General features: G+C 59.7%; 1 protein-coding gene across 5 annotated transcripts in view; it reads right to left on the bottom strand.

Moving 5' to 3' along the window:
- The window catches only part of PRKCD (protein kinase C delta), a 29782-nt gene extending 16219 nt beyond the window's left edge, over positions 1-13563 (bottom strand). For 3 of the 5 annotated variants that reach the window (XR_003796749.1, XM_029243193.1, XM_029243198.1), the window contains exons 1-2: positions 13343-13563; positions 9944-10057 (exon numbers count right to left, since the gene is read on the bottom strand). The gene's annotated coding sequence lies outside the window, so the exon portion shown is untranslated. Of the gene's footprint in view, positions 1-9943; positions 10058-12368; positions 12389-13342 lie in introns of those variants that run through there. The other 2 variants (XM_029243195.1, XM_029243194.1) reach the window with 2 other exon arrangements.
- Between the last annotated feature and the right edge of the window lie 459 nt (positions 13564-14022).

The raw sequence follows: 14022 nt of genomic DNA, 5'->3' as shown, positions 1-14022 counted from the left end.
AGGGAAAACCACAACCACAGCAGGCCCCAGTCCTGGCCCCAAACCTGCACAGCCAGGCGCAGCGCCATGAGAGAGAGGACCCATGGGCTGCCCTTGGGGCTACTTGGCACTAACCCTAGGGTTAGGTCACCTAGCCCCAACTACCTAGGACTAAACCTGGAGCACGGGCCCCGGCTAGGTTCTATCACCTCCTCCACCTCAACTGCACCGCCTGGACCCCCAGAGGAAGACAGGCACCACGAGCTGGCATCTTCTTCCACTGATGGCCATGTGACCCTGAAAGAGGTCTTGGGCCCCTGCACACCAGGACCCCCTGCACAGCAGAGCCAGAGTTGTCCACCTACCTTGCAGAGCATCTGAACACTGGTGGGAAGGCCAGGGGGTAAAGTGACAGCACAAAAGCAAGGTGGGCCAACTATTTATAGCCCCCATGCAAATTGGCTCAGGCCCACAGGCCCCAAAGGAAGGCCATTGGCTCAACCTCATCCCCACTCTGCAGGGCCACGGAGGTGGCAGGGGTTGGACTCCACACAGGCCTCCATGGGGACCAGCTCCTTGGAGCCAGCTGAGGCCAGCCAGGCCTTTCCCAACTGCCTGTGGGCTTCGAGTCTCTACTTTCCTGCTTCTCTAGCCCACAGCAGAGGCAGCCCTGTGAAGCAGAGAGCTCCGGACTTGGGAGTCAAAGGGCCTGGGTGTGAATCAGTACCCTCACTTATAAGAAAGATCATCCTTCTCTGAGGCCAACATACACCAGACCAACCTTGTAATGACATTAGCTCACTTTATCCCTGTGCAGGTCCCGGAGGTGGATATTTTACTGATGAAGAAACAGGCTCAGAGAGGCTAAGTGACTTGGCCAAGATCACAGAGCCAGTAAGTGGTAGAAGGAGGATCTGAATCCAGGCCTGCCTGACGTTGCAGCCCACATTCTTCTGGTATGCCATGTCAGGAAGAGGAGATGAAGGGAAAGAGGGGGCAGAGGCAGAGATAGATAAATGTGCAGGGAGCAATACACACAAACACACCCATGAGGACAAAGTAAACAAGAAGAGGGGTGAGGGGACCAGGAGACAGGTCCCCTGTGCTTGACCACCCAACCCCCTCCAGGATGGTCCTAGGTCTGACCTTGGGGACCCCCCGCTACTGTACAAAGAGGGTGGTACAGACCCCTGAACTCCTACTTTTTCTCCTGACCCAGCTGTTTGGGACAGACTCCAGTTCTTAAAACCTGGGGAAGGTCTGGCTGCATCCCAGCCCTAGGATATGAGGGTTTGCTGGCCCTGCTCCCCACCCTGCCCTAGACCAACAGCCCAGAGGTACGGAAAGGCAGGGCCGGGCCGGACCAGAACAGGCGGACTGCTTCTGCCAGGGCAGCAGAAACCTTCTCCCAACCAGTCAGGGGCAGTGGGCAAGGCCGACCTCGAGGTGACCAGAGTGACTGTGCCAGTTGAAGGTCCTGGGGCGTGGAGGACAAGTATGCACATTACACATCCACGTGTGTGTGCGTGAGTGTGTTCCAGTAAAGGGGGCAGGTGGGGTGCATGGCCTGAGGGGCACTATCAGGAACAAAAACGCATTTTCTACAACAATCACATATAACTTGTTGGATAACAATTTTTTTTTTTTTTTGCGGTACGCGGGCCCCTCACTGTTGCGGCCTCTCCCATTGCGGAGCACAGGCTCCGGACGCGCAGGCTCAGAGGCCATGGCTCACGGGCCCAGCCGCTCCGCGGCATGTGGGATCTTCCCAGACCAGGGCACGAACCCGTGTCCCCTGCATCGGCAGGCCGACTCTCAACCACAGCGCCACCAGGGAAGCCCTAACAATTTTTTTAGAGGTAAAAAATAAAACCCATCGAGCCAAAAATATCTCCCAATAGATCAGCCTTCAGAAACTGACATGTCCAGCTCCTCTTTGTACAGAGCGCAGGGGAACTGAGGACCGGGTCCTGCAATGAGGGTCCCCTGGCCCCCAGATAGGGCCAGGCCACAGGGTGATGCCTGCTGGACAGAGGAGCAAAGCAGGGCCCGAGAAGAGAGGCCTTGGGCAGGCTCTTGGGGAGAGTGTGAGAATGTAGAGGGGGGCTCCCTCACAAAGTCTGCCTGGGGAACAAGAGGAGGCAGGCTGAGGTCAAGCAAAGCAGGGGTGAGTAGGACCAGCTGAGGCCCCTAGTGGGTCTAGGGTCTGGCTCCCTTGAACAGACCCCTGAGGAGAGGGGGATACACCCCTCCGATGCAACCCTCCCCACACACACCCGCCCAGCCTGGGGCAGCCCCTGCCACCTGCCCACGGAAGGCCACCACCCGCTGCCGGTCAAGGCTGGCGGTGGCGGCAAAGCAAAGTGGGGCAGTGTCGGCCTAGGCCCTCTAGGGACACAGACCCTGCCTGGGGGGAGCTCAAGGTCCGGCCCACATCAGTCTTGAGGGATGAACGGAAGAAGGAGGACACAGGAGGCCCAGGCAGTGGGAGGGAAGGAGAGTGAGAGGCAGTGTGATTGCAGGAGGGAGCAGGGCTGGCCCTGGCAGGGTTGCAACAGGGCAAGCGGGCTGGGCGTGGCAGAAGCTGCCGGGCAGGGCAGGCAGGCGGGTAGCAGCTCAGCTGGGAGACTGGCTTCCCCAGATGGCCTTTCCAGACAGAAGCAAGTTTAGGAGGCCACAGGGGTTTCACAACCCAGGAAATGGGCTCAGCAAGAAGAACAGGAGGTGGGGGAGGGGAAGGGCTAGCAAGACCCCTCCAAGGCCCTTCCCCCAGGGCCTGTGCCCCAGCCCCCATGTCCTGGGAGAGGGACCAGCCATGGTCTCAAGTCATGGCCAAGTCCCACAGCAGGGGATGCTCCCCACCCCTGCTCTCCCCCAGGACTAGCACCTTATCCCCCAGCCAGACTCCTTCTCAGCCCCTCCCTCGCCCCACACAGACCACCCACTGCCGTGGACTCTCCTCCCCTTGCCCAGTGACCTCCCCTACTACCTGTCACCACTCCCGGTCTCTCCCCAATCCATTCTTCTCACAGCTCAGAACCTCCTGGACTCCCACTGCCCTTGGAGAAGGCCCCAACCTCAGCCTGGCCCTGGCCTCCCCGCCACCTCAAATCTCACCCCTGGCTACTCTGTGAACACATGCCTCACTTTCCAGCTTTTGCACAGGCTGCTCCCTCAGCCAGAATGTCTCCCTGAATTCCTCCATATCCTTACAGATTGCTCTGAAGTCCAGCCCTTCCTTCCCCACTTGCCAGGAAGCCAGCTGCTCCTCTATCTCACGTGCCCCAGCAGGTCCCCTGTGCATGTGTCTGGGATCACACTCAGCAGAGGACCTGGGTGTCTGCCTGTAGCTCGGCCACACATCTGACCGTCCTGGGGACATTCAAAACCTCCACTGCCGGCTGACCCGGCCCACTGATGGGAATCAGAGGTGAGGCCTGGGCAGCACGACTGAACCGTTTGCAACTGTCCTTCCCTCAGAACCAGTGAAACACCTGGCTTTTCCCTCAGGAAAACCCATGCCTGTGGCGACAAGATTCTGCACATGATAGGGTGGGGACTGTAGGTCTCGAAGGCCTAGCCTGGTCCCAGGTGACCCCCAGCCAGCGGGCATCACAGTGACAAGACACACCAGGCCCATGGAACTCACAGCCTCACAGGGGACAGCCACGTAAGTGTGTAATTACAGAGAAGATGACTGCTGCTCAGGCAGTGAGAAGGCCTGGGGTAGAATGGGGGCCAGAGGGGCCTGTCAGCCGGGGCGGGGGCGGGGTGATTTGCCTTAGGAAGGGCTTCAATCTGAGAGATGCTCACGGTGCCATGAGCCCATCTGGCCAGAGGGTCTGGAAGGGTAACGGGGACAGGTCTTGGGACCCTGGCTGTCACTGGCTCACACTCACCCCTGCCCGTGTTGGGTGTAGGACCTGTGTGGGGCACAGTCCACAGCAGGCACAGGCCTGAGCCACTCAGCTGGCCCTAGGACTGAGGAAGCCCTGGGCTCAGCCAGAGGGAGGGCTCCAGGTACCCCTGAGGGGGGAACAAAAGTCCTTTCATGGCAAGACTGAGGACAAGGGGGCTCTGTGAGGAGCCAGGGTAGGGGGGATGTCAGGGCCTTTCCCAGAATAACCACACCTGTGTGCCCACACGGGCACACCCACCAAACCAAACACAGTTACACGTGGGGAGCCCTGACTGCAGCTGGACATACACACACAGTTGTAACCATAGGCACATCCACAATCCTATGACAACTCAGTAACGCACACACCGAGAAAGACACCCCTTCTCCCCGGCTCTCACATGCTGACAGACATCCAAGCCCACGCAGATCACACAGGACATTCATACCCTCACGCATTCACCAGCACAGAGAGATCTGTGTGCACACAGGGAGCCGCGAGCACACAGGCACACAGACACTCCAGGCTGGCAGAGATCAACTCACAAGCCTGGAAGAACCCACACGTGCCTGACTACGGTCTGCCACCGGAAAGTCCAAATGTAGCTTTTTCTCCTGCAGCCCGTGGGGCACAACAATTGGGGACAGGGGAGGGAAGGGCAGCAGGACATCAGGCAGGTTGGGCCTCCCCACTGAGGGAGGTGGAGAAAGTCCCTCCTGGCCTGGGGCAAAGTCCAAAGTGTACAAGGGAAGGAGTGGGCCGGTCAGGCTCATCGCTGGGTGGCCTCCCACTGCCTGAGGGGAAGTCAGTGGAGGTTGGGGACGAGGCTGGGGGCCACAGGTGCAGTCACAGGCCTGGTGCACAGGAGGAGGGGCGGGTGCACCTGTGCAGGTAGAGCAGCCATGCGGGCACCCCACAGAGCACCTCCACGGAGCTCCAGACTCACTGGGCAGAACCTGACAAAGAGAGGGCGGGTAATTCACCCAAAGCCACAAAGCCAACGGGGCAGACCCCAGGGTGGCGGAGAGGGACTCTCCGGTCCTAGTCCCGGAACTGTCTGGCCTCCCGCGGGACAGGGCACTGCTTGACAGAGGGCACGGCTCCTCCACCAGCCCCCACAGAGATGGGCCCGCAGTCCACTCCTCAGCCCCTCTCTGTGCACCTCCTTCTAGAGTCCCTGTGATTTTCCTGATTGTTGACAACAGCCTTTGTGTTTGAGAGACGGTGAGATGGCCATCTAAGGCTTTTGCCATCCATGCCCACAAGGTGAGCAGGGCCTAGATGATGCCTCCCCACTTTAGGGATCAGGAGAAAGCTGGAGAGAGGCAGGACCATGGTGTGCCATCTCACGGCGGGCAGTGAACACAGGAACTGGAGAGCAGGGGCTGGTTGTGGGCTGGACAGGTCTAGTTCAATGGGGTCTACCCTGGGTGCCCTGCGAGCTTGGCCAAGGCCCTCTGGCGTCATCTGTGAAAGGGATGATCTTGCCCTGCCCAGGAGGTGGTGCTGAGGGTAGGAGCTGTACCGTCACCCTTATCAGCGCTGTCATCCTCACGCTGGGCCCTCTCCCCACCTGCCCCACCGCCCATTTCCAGCTGTGGTCTGATAGCCACAGGGGCCTCCAAACTTCCTTGAATCAGTGGGTAAGCCACTGATCCAGCCACCCAGCCCTGCGGTGCCCTGCTCTGGTCTGTTGCTCTGGAAAGAGAACAAGCTGGGCAAAGACAGCTGAGTCCACTGGCAGACACCTGGCCAGCTACTGTCTCTCTCAGGACCTCAGTCTCCCTACGTTGACAACGGAGACCTCTCAGCTTCCTCCAGCTCTGAGGAACGACCCTACAGTTCTCCTCCTACCTCCTCCCAGCCCCAGCCCACAGCAAGCGGACACCTGCTCCAGCCTCAGGCCTTGGCAACTGGCTACTCCACTGTGCCTGTTTACCCAACACAGCCATAGACATAATCCAAAGCTTCTGGGGCTGTTGTGAAAACAGCAGCTCAGCCACCACAAGCCTGCCCTCCTGGGCACCCTGGCAGGGACCTTCAAGGGACAGCCACCCCAGCCCTGTACCCAGGGCCTCTCAAACTTCCCCACCAAAGGCCTGCTGAACCCTCTCCTCCCTAGTCCGGGCTTTACGTGCTACCTCTCGACTCTCAGGTTTCACTTTCAGCCCAGACCCTCCTGAACTCCAGGATCCCCAACCTCGCCAAGCTCTGGAGGTGCTCAAACACATCCAAATGAGGCCTACTGATGTTCTCCACGCAAGTGCCCCTGGTCTCCTAGCAGCGCCAGCACTCAGGCCAGATACCTGGCGGTCGTTTCCACCTTCCCCTTCTTCCCAGCACAGCAAGGCTATCACTTCTGCCTCCTGTCCATCCCAAAGTCCTCTCTTTTCTCCATCACCACCCCATCCAGACACCATCGCCTTCTGCAGGCCTGCACCAGCCTGATCACTACCCTCCATCCTCTCCTCTGGCCCCTATGGTCCCTCTGCCCCAGTGACTAGGCAGGTCTTTTAAGACAGTAAAGCAAGTCTTGTCACCCCCTGCTCAAGTCCCCAGTGTTTCCCATTTCCCTTCTGATGAGCCCAGACCCCTCTCCCCGGCCTCCTGGCCATACCCCGCCCTGCTCCTGGGCCCCAACCCCAGCGACCACTTCTGGTTCCCTAAACAGCCACGTTCCTTTCTGCTCAGGAGCCTCTGAGCTCGTTGTTCCATCTTCCTGCTCCTCCCAAAACGCACACTGGCTCTTTCTCATCATTCAGGTCCCAGATGGACACTCCCTGATCTGCCCATTTCACAGGTGAGGTGACTGAGGCTCAAAGTAGTCCAGTCCCTGGCTTGAGTACACAGCCAGTAAATATCAAGCAAGGATTTGAAGCCAGATCTGTCTGACGCCTGCAGAGGTCTTGCTCCTAAACCTTCGATGCCCTCGCTCACACTCCTAGCCGAGGCCCCTGCCCATCTCCAGCCCTCCAGGCTCCTGGCCCCCGCCTACCACACCGCCAGCATTACCATTCAACACCCAAGAACCCCAGCCCCTTGGCCCTGGATAGCAAAAGCCAAAGCTCAGCCCAACCCTCACTGGGCTGACCTTCTGTGTGTCCCTGGGACAGGCAGGTCCCTGCCACCAGCTGCTGCATGGCAAGGATGTATGTATGGATGTGTGTAAGGGGACTTCCAGCTCTCCCCACTCCTCCAGCCTCCATCAGCCCCACACGTCCGCCCCCTTCCCCAGTCCAAAGGCCAACTCCAAGGGTCCGAAGGGCAGGCAGGCTGGCGGGAGGGCTCACCAGCTACCCCCTCACCGCCAGCCTCAGCTTTTCCAAGCCTCATGTCCCACAAGGGACCAGGGCAGGGGAGAGGCTTTAGGGAGGCCAGAGGGGGCAGCAGGCAGCTACGGCCTGCCTTTCCCTTCCCTGCATCTGTTTGTCAGAAGATCTATTTTTCTCCCTTTGAAAGGGAGTGAGGGGGAGAAGAGCTGAGTGGGCACAGCTGTTCCACCCTGGAGTTCTCCTCTGAGAACGCAGAACCTATTGAAAACAACAGAACTGTCCCCACCCTGCAGCATTGCCGCTGGAGGCAGAATTGAGACCCGGCTTCTCAGCCGCAGCCACTTGGCCCCATGACACTGGGCCCATGCCCAGGCCATCAGATGATAATAATCCCATCATCAGTACCACCTGCTGTTCTTCGAACAGTTACCATGAACTGGGTGCTGAGTGCTTTATACAGCTAGTTTCTACTTCTTACACACGAACAGCGTGCCAGGCACGGTCCTGGCTACTTTGCATACATCATCTGTTGTTTCCAGCACAACCTGGTAAAGGTGGATGCTGTCATGGTCTCAGGTGTCAGAGGGGGACACTGAGGCACAGGGTGTCAAAGCCACTTGCCCAGGTCCGTTCATACAGCTGCTTAGAGCTGCCTAATCCCAGAGATGCAGCCCAGCTGATGTCACTCACACACAAGGGGCCATTCCTGCCTGAGCTAATGCTCTGAGCCTCCGCTTACAGCTTGGAGGAAAAGAGCAGCTGGGGTCATGGAGGCTGCAGGGGACTCCATGGCCTCTGCACCCCCAGCCCACTCCTTGAGTTTCTGTCCAGGCCTGGCCAGCCCTGGCCATGGAAAGCCTGGCCGGTTGACCTATTCCACTGGCCAGACACTGCTCCTCTCGGAGGCAAGACTGGGGTGGAGCAAGCCACAGATGGAGAGCTGGTCAGTCCCACTCTAAAACCACTTCCTGGGCAGCCCAGAGGAAGTGAGCCTCCGGAAACACCTCGGACGGTCTCTCCTTGGGCCCAGGCCTTGGAAAGTGCACAGACCGCCCCAGGAGAAGTCCCCTGCCTGCCTCCCAGTCCCCAGGGCCCAGCAACTCCACGTGTACCAGACATGGACACTGCAGGGAACTGAGGAGCTGACAGGATCCCCTACCTGCCTGTGGGCACCTTGGCCCCGGGACCACAGGCAGCCCACTTCCTCCTCTGTGGCAGCAGCCACAAACAGTGCCAGCACAGCTGACATGGCCCCTCCCCTCCATTTATCCCCCCTCCCCCCAGTGCCAAGCCCTGGTCAGCCTGGGGGCCTAGCCCAGGCGGGCAGGATAGCTGGTGAATGCCTGGGAAGAGCTCACCTCCCACTGTGGCCCTGTCCCCTGGAGTGCCTGTGGTCACACAGCCACACCTCAAACCTCACCCTCAGTGCCAGATGCAAGCTGAGCTGTGACCCTGACCAAGGACCGCGCCCCCTTCCTGACCCAGAATGGGCACAGTGTGGTATGTGTGGGCAGGCGTCTGAGTGCACGGATGACTGGGTGAGCCTCTGTGTGCGTGTTTGAGCGTGCCTGCGGGTGAGTGCATGTGAACACGTGTGTACGTGTGTGCGCATGTGTGCTACGTGTGCAGGCACTCATGCGTCTGCGGGTATGGGTACCGAATGCGGCTCAGCTTGTCTCCCTGTGTGTGTTTGTATGTCTATGCCAGCGAGGTAGGTGAAGTTTGAGAGTAGAAAGTGGGCTGGCTTTAAGGCTAATTAATTGAACGTAGGGAATGAGGCTCAGTGGTGGGCGGGGATGGCCCCCTGATCTCACACAGCAGAGTCCCCCAGCCAGCCAAGGACACATCACCTCCTCCCCACCAGGTTTGCAGGGAGGCTGAATAAACAGAAGACCCAGTGTAGACCCTGCCCTTGTTCAGCCCCTCCAGGAAGTGAGGGCCCTGACCTCTTGCCCTCCCCTCAAGGGGGAGCCCAGCCCCCACCATCTATTCACCCCTGAGACCTGTAGTGCCTGGCAGCCAGTAGGGGTGGGAGTGAGGGGTTCATCTGGGAGGACTCCTGGGGGAAGAACACCTTGGCCACACTGAGCACCCTCCAGTGACCCCCAGAATCCTGTTCACTGGACTTCAGACACTCAGTGGGTAACTCACACTTACCCCTGTAACGTGGGCTGAAGGAGGCAAGTCTGGCCCCAAAGGAGGGAAGTTTTAGCTTTATAAGGGGACTGAGAGAGCAGCCTTTCCCAGTATTACTTAGAGACTCCCAGCTCACCCTGAATCTGGGGGCTGGTGATGGGGATTTAGAGCCTCTCCTCTGGCCCCAGAGAGGCTGTGGAAATGGGGGAACTGGGGTGTGGAAGAGAGCTGTGCCAGGAGCTGGGAGACCTCGTTCCATTCCAGCTCAGTGTCCAACCCCTACAGGGCCCAGGGCAAACCTCAGTTTCCCTTCGTGATGACGAGGACAGCCTGAGGCAGAGAAAGGGGCCAAGGAAAAGCTGATACATCTACTCTCACCCTGGCTCAGACACCACCTCTTCTCGGCACCAAACCACTGGTGGGCCCCAGGCCTCTGAGCTCCAAGGCCAAAGCCTTCCCTGGGCCCGAAGCCAGTTCTAGGCAGGGAGCTCTCAGGGGCAGGGCCAATTGCTACCTGCTCTGGGTGCCCAGCCCCATACCCAGACCAAGGGCATGCTGTGTGTTCCCCCACTCCAGTCCCAGGGCAGAAGGGGAGGAGCCCAAGGAGGGTGGTCATCCCTGTACACTGTCCATCTGCCTAAGAGGACCCCATCTTACCTGGGGCTCCTGGCTCCCCTTTGTCCGTAGTCCTGGCTCCTGCTGCCACCACTGCCACACAACCACCACCAGAAGTAGGCCCACTGCCCTCACCTGGGCCAGTTCCTGGCAGACCTGCAGGAACAAGAGAAAACAGATGAGCTGGGAGGCACCACCAAACAGGCTCTTCCCATCAGTCAGCCCCAGCATGGCTGACAGAGGCCCAGCTCAGCCTCGTCTGGTTCTGAGACCTTGGCCTCTGTGTACGTGGCTTTCTCTTCTATGAAATGAGGTATTGGGCTTGACTTTTCCAGGGCACTGGCTATGTGTCCACTCCATGCTTGGAGTCAGAACACTAAGTCTCAGCCCTTGGAGCATTCCCAGACTACAGATACAACAAGAAAGCTGTTCCTAATCCTCCTGTCTTCAAGAGCCTGCCCTGTGGGCTTGGAGACCTAGGGTGCAATCAGGTACCACCGCTTTGTGGCCTGGGGCAATTCCTCTGAGCCTCAGTTTGTCTCATCTTTAAAGTGGGGAGACTACATCTCCCCAGATGGTACTGAGGCTCCAATGATGTGGTGTGCCAGCTGCTGTGCTGAACTCACACTGGGAGTGCCAAATGAATAGTGACACTTTTTAATTCTTTGTTTTGCACCTTGTAGTTCAGGTGATTCTCACATTACTGTTGTGCCCATTATACAGCTGAAAAAATGGAGGCCCAGAGAGATCCTAGAAGGAAGGAACAGCAAAGGCAACAAGGTGCCCTGGGTCTCCTGGCTGAAAGGCCTGATCACTTTTTCTGCAGGCCAGGCCTCCACAAAAGTTTCTCCTCCCCAGATGTGAGCCGCTCCTCCAGCTGAAGACCCCCATCACCACTCCCTCGGGGCTGAGGCATCCTCGAGCTTTATCTTTTTGTCTGTGCTTTAAGTTATTTCTAATTTTAAACTCCAATTAGCTGTGCCAGCTAAATGGTGTCAGTGGCCTGCGGTCACAGCTTCGAATCACCCCCACCACTCTCTCCCCATCACTGCTGCTGAGACTGGTAGGGGGTATCATGTGGGCTCAACAGGGCTGGATGCAGGTGGGGTCTCTGTCAGCCATCTTCCCTCCACAAGCAGTCTGGTCAAGCGGATGGGAGGGGGCAAAAGATACATCACAGGCAGGAAATTGGGTTGGGACTATCTGGGCTTTTATTAGGTCCAGCTCCCAGGAGAATGGGGACCATACAGTTTGCGGGGAGGTGAGTGGTCACCAAACAAGACTTAGCATGTGCTGAGCTTTCACTATGGACCAAGGCTGTGCTAAAGGACCTCTGACACAGGACTTCTGGTCCTCACAACTTTCTCCACCCTGCAAATAAGGAAACTGCCCTAGAGAGGCCTAGTTCCCAGCTCTTGCTTTTAAAAGGCACAGTGTGTATTTGAGCCCAAATCTTTCCTGGGTCCAGAGCTCTCGGTCTTAGTCACAACACTGTGACCTCAGGTGTCTGTGAACTTGGGAGAGTAGAGGAAGGTGAGAGATGGAGGCTTTCCCCGTCTCCCCAGGAGCCAGGGCTGGGCCTGAGTGTATCATGTGCACATCCACACTCTCACAGCCTGCCACATGCATACACATACATACACACACACACATACACACACACACACACACCAGGGCTCTCACCTTCCCTCCCAGCACTGCCACCCCAGGGCACAGGCAACACACACCTTGTGGCATCCCCTCCTGCTACTGACACCCACGCCCAAGCACTCTCGGTTCCCCACAATCACAATGACTCCCCAAGCACACATCCTCACAGTTTCATACAGTCAGACTGTGAGTCTCCCACCAGTCATACGCTCAGCCTCGGCCCCAGCCAAACTCCTGTCACATGCCAGATCCCTCATACCACCCTATAGCCAGGTACAGCTGTCCAAACACCTCCACATCACACACACACATACCCGCACAACTGCCTTCTATCGGCCTGCACACCACACCCCAGCTCAGTCCACGGCAGGAACGAGGAAACCCAAGGGACCAGTCCCCTCCCTCAGCGACTAGGTCAGTCTGGTCACAGCCTGGTCAAAGCGGCTCAGTGGCAGAGAATAAGAACATGTAAGTGCACACACATACACACACTTATACAGACACACTCACACATGAGCCTGGTGGGCTGACACTAACACTGCGGGCTGTATGTACTCATGACCACCAAAACATACCCAGTGTACAACACAAGACCCTCCAGGCACATGGGGACACACATCCCAACACACAGAGGGGAGTCTGGTGACAAAGAACATAGTACACACATAGCTGCGGAGAGCACACAGAGCCTCAGGGCACTCAAAGAGGTATATACACATACACACAGGCAAGTCGCACATGTTTAAAAGGACACAGAGGGTCAAGTCCCAGACCTGGTGACAAAGAACACACAAGGAGACACAGATACACAACATACCTACATGACAGATACGGACAACTCAGCAGAGGACAGGGTCCACGCACATAGGGTACGGGCCAGAGCAGAAAGGAACGTCGCCTCACTCACACCAAATCCTTCTGACCCGGTTCTGGTGGGGTTCTCAGTGGGGCTCTCCCCTCCCCGACAAGGACGAATGGAGGAGTTGGGGAAGTGCGGCAGTTCTGACGGTGCCCACCTCCTGCCTCTTCACCCTTTCCCTCCTCCGCCTCCTCCCCTCTCCCGGCTGGGCCCCCAAAGGGGTGGCATCTGGACTGGGAAGGGGCCACTGGAAAAGGGGGCTGGGGGGGGCGTAGGGGTGGGAGGGGAAGGGCAGGGGATAGTGTAGCATGGAGCCACGCCCAGCCCGGAGACAGACGGGGAGAAACACACAGAGACTGAAAGAAGAGAACGAGAGAGGAGGAGGCGCCGCGCCGGCTGGGCCGGGCAGGGTCCCAGCGGCGGGAGGCGAGGCCCAGCGGGCGGCCTGGCCTCAGCCCCGCGGTAGAAAAGTTGAGGCGGCGGACAGGCAGGGGGCGGCGAGCGTGGCCGGGGGCGCCCCTCGCGGAGGACAGGATCTAGGGGGTGGCGGGAGGTGGACTGAGGGTAGGGTGATGGGGCGCAAGGGCAGCCGGATGGGTACTAGGAAGAGGCGGACGGGGGAACACTGAGGGGGTGGGGACGGATGGTCGGACAGAGGGCCCCAGTAATTCGGAAGGGACGGTGGACCCTCGGAGGCGCGGGTAGAGAGGGGCCGGGAGCAGACGGACAAGAGCCCCTCAGCCCTTACCGCTGGAGAGAGGGCCAGACAGACGGACGGGGGCACGGAGACACCGGCGGGTCTCGGAGCGCGGCGGGACTTTCGCCGGCCGCGGCTCAGTTTCGGAAACGGGAACCGGAGCGGGGAGGGAAAGGGAGGGACGGTTCGCCCTCGGGGCAGCCCGATCCCACGTCCGGGCCCGGCCCTAACTCACCTCCGGGCTCGGGCCAGGCGCCAGGGGTCGCGGTGGCTAGAGTCTGGCTCTCGGCGTGGCTCCCGGGCGCGCGCGCGCGGATGGGGGTTCGGTGCGCACCCGACCCGGACGGGCCCGGTGGCCGGTGAGGTACCACCCGGGCCTCGGCGCGGCGGGCGAACGCCGGGGGTCGCTCAAGTGATCCCGGGTCCGCAGCCTCTAGCTCCCGCGCAGCGGCACACGGAAGTGCGAGGGGGCGGGGCGGCGCGGCGCGACCTCACCCAGGTGCCGGCCCCGGCCGCGGCCCCGCCCTGGGCCCGCCCCCACGAGGGCCCGCCTCCACCCGCGGCCCCCGGGGGTCTAGCGACTAGGCTTTCCCTGGCTCGCCACTCAGTGTCTGGGCCTCTCCGCCGGCCCCGGCACCCCTGGCCCCCGCCCGCCATTAGGGCACTACCAGCCCTCAGAAGGGGCCTCATTTTACGGAGGACGCTGAGGCCGGGGGGTTGGGGTGGGGGGCGATCTCCCCGCCCCACGCCCCGCACAGCAAGCCGGAGAGGCGCCGGAGGGGGTTCCCCAGCTCCCAGCGCCGGCGCCCGGGACTCCCGCCCCGCCAGCTGGCCCGCCTCGCCGGGCCCTCGCTCTTTCTCTTCCTGTTGGCTGGAGTGCGAACGCGGCCGGGCTCGGTGCCCGCCGCCAGGCCG

Source organism: Monodon monoceros, unplaced genomic scaffold, assembly GCF_005190385.1.
Source record: "Monodon monoceros isolate NGI ecotype Baffin Bay Population unplaced genomic scaffold, NGI_Narwhal_1 Super_Scaffold_3, whole genome shotgun sequence".
NCBI classification, from domain to species: Eukaryota; Metazoa; Chordata; class Mammalia; order Artiodactyla; family Monodontidae; genus Monodon; species Monodon monoceros.
Note: the sequence above shows the minus strand (reverse complement) of the source record. Positions and strands in the feature narration are given on the sequence as shown.